Consider the following 2,851-nt stretch of genomic DNA (forward strand, 5'->3'; position numbering starts at 1 on the left):
CTTTAATGTAAATACAAATCATCTGAGAATCTATTAATATGTAGATTCCAATTTAGTAGGTCTGAGGTAGAGCCTGAGATTCTGATTTCTTGTTAGAAATCTGTTGGCTCCTAAGTGATATTGAGGCTGCTGGTCCATGGACCACACTCTGAGTAGCAAGGTCCTAGAACACATCCTGGAGCAAAATTCATATTTCCATCGTTAGTCCCAAACCAGAACCTTCTGAATAGGTCTCTTCCTAATACAGAGTATAAACTTAAGTGGATTCCCAAATTTCTAGGTATAAACTCCACGACCTCCATCACTCAGTGGAGATACTAGAAATATCACTAACTTCCTGCCCCGCCTACATCTGCTGCTGTTGGAAACTTTCCTCTCCCACGTAAATAAAATTCCACAAGCCCCAGCTGTTTGGATCAGTGGAAACCATCTGACTCAAGGAAAATCTATTCATACTGTAGCCAGTGATCTGGCTTGAAAAGAGAAGCTGGGCCAGTCGTCCTTCTCACAGAACTGGAATTGGGAAAATGAAGGGCTGAAACATTTAGGTGGGAGAACTCAAGCTGTAAGGTCATGGCGTAGATTCAAGGCTAGATAAGCCTTGAAAGGCAAGCTGGGGTTATTAGCAAGCAGAAATGATGCTTGAGTAGAGTCACATGAAGCCAGTCAGTTTCAAGAATAGAATGGAGTGAGGATGCCTTGAAAAGCAGAAATATCATGAAGAAGAAAGAGAGCTACCTGCCTCTGAGAGGAAGATAGCAAATGCTGCCTCAGTTCCTATTTCCGTCAAGCCTGCAGTATCACTGTTCCTCTCCCTGCCTTCTTGTGAGATCCATATCTACCATATATATCCCTACAACAACTCCTGTTCCTATCACCAGTGAATGTCTTTATTTTCTAAACCAACAAACAAAGACCTAATTTAAATCATGGGACTCTAGTTATTCTAGTCAAGATGCATGAATTGGCAGCTCTCTGCCAGAATTAGTAGCAAAGCCTTAATCATGGAATCTCAGAGTTTGAAAAGTTAGATGTATAAACCCTCTCTATGATACTCTTAAATTTCTGGTTACAGATGAAGGAACAGAGGCACTGAGAAGTTCAGTAACTTGCCCAATTTGTACATAGTTGAGTTGGGATTTGAATCCAGGATGCCTGACTCCAGAGTCTATGTTTGTAACCACCAGTATACATTTATCACACACATATTTCTTGCTGGACATTGTGCTAAGCATGTAGTAGCTTGCTTAATTAAAGATAAAGAAACTGAGGCTCCAAAAAGTTAGTGAGTTGCCCAAGGCCACACAAGTAGTGTTCGAGCCTAACAACACAGTCAGTGCATTTGACCATCACCCCGCCTCCTGCTTCACTACCACCCTGAAACTCTGGTGTTTATACATACATACACCTATGACTCAATATTTCTCATGCCAATTTTTTACATTAGAAAATGGCCAGGTAATATCAGAGTTTGTGGAAGAAAGTAAATAACATGTAAGCACCTATACATTATTTTTTTTCTTCAAAGCCAAGGGTGGAAATCACAAGCACCAACAAAACACTAACTGGAGTTAGTTTTTTTTTTATTTCTAATGCACGCAGAGGTAAAACTTGTTTGAAATATTTATCTAAAACATGGCAATGCATTTTTTTTAAATGTTATAAATCTCAGAAAAGTAACAATAGCAACAAAGGAATTCTCAGGAAGAGGTTTTATTTTTATAGAAGAGTGTGCAAACTCATGAGAGGAAGCAGTAAGGATTAAAAGGATGTGACTCTCGTCCTCCCTTCTGTGCTGTGTGGCTTTATTGTTTTGTTGACTTAGAAGTGAACTTGACATTTTGTTGTTGCACTCCTTTCAGGTCCTTTCTTTTAAATTAGGTCAGACAGAGGCTGAGTTCCTTTCCAAGGTCTGACCTTAGGGACTAATAAGGGGTTATTAATCTTATTATTAAGATTAAGTAACTATTTCTTAGTTATTTTTATCTGAAAAATATTGAATCAAATACTCCAGTATTCACCCATGTATAGCAGCAACTCATCTTGGTCTAAATTATTGTATTCCGTCTAACAGTTTTTCTGTTGTTGCTACTGGGTTAGCCTTTTTCTTCTTCCCATGGTTATCAGGTGGAAGAGGTAGAACAGTGGTGGTGTTGGAGGGAATAGGGGATGGGATGGGAAGAAAAGAGGCTCAGAGTGGAGCAGGCTTTAATAATCAAGAAGCCAGAGGTTCAGTTCAGGTTTTTGTGGCATGGCCAACCCCAGCAAGCTGTGTCCCCACCCAGTGCCTCAGTTTTTCCATGTGAAAATAGGAAAGACACCATTTTTGTGGCACTTGATTCTCCACTGCAGTTTCTCAGCTTCAGTGACACCTTGTGAATGTATGCTAAATAACTATGGATAATTGTTAAGGGTTAATTTTTAATGGGTAAATAATAGATGCTTTTCTGGCTCCTCTGGGACAGATGACAGAGCTCTAACCCAAGCAAAAAACAAAAACAAAAACACAACAGGTCAAAGGGATATGCGGGGACCCACGGGGAGGGAGTAATTAGCATTTCTGACCCATCAGGGAAAATAGATTGTATTTAGAAAAATAAATAGATTTCTCCAAAAATCAAAGGAAAATAATAATGGCTGGACATAGAGATAAGAATGGAAATTTTTTACTAAATAAATTTTTTTTTCAACTGTAATAATTTAGGTTCTAAAATATGTACTGGTAATTGCTTATCTTTCATTAGTTTGAACCATTATAACTGGCAGAAAACATGCGATTCTTCAAGAAGATACAAGAGTGCATCACTCTCCTGAACCCTCACCGGGGGAGGGCTACAGAAGACTAGGGAGA

The sequence above is a fragment of the Eschrichtius robustus genome, chromosome 4, assembly GCF_028021215.1.
Source record: "Eschrichtius robustus isolate mEscRob2 chromosome 4, mEscRob2.pri, whole genome shotgun sequence".
NCBI lineage: Eukaryota > Metazoa > Chordata > Mammalia > Artiodactyla > Eschrichtiidae > Eschrichtius > Eschrichtius robustus.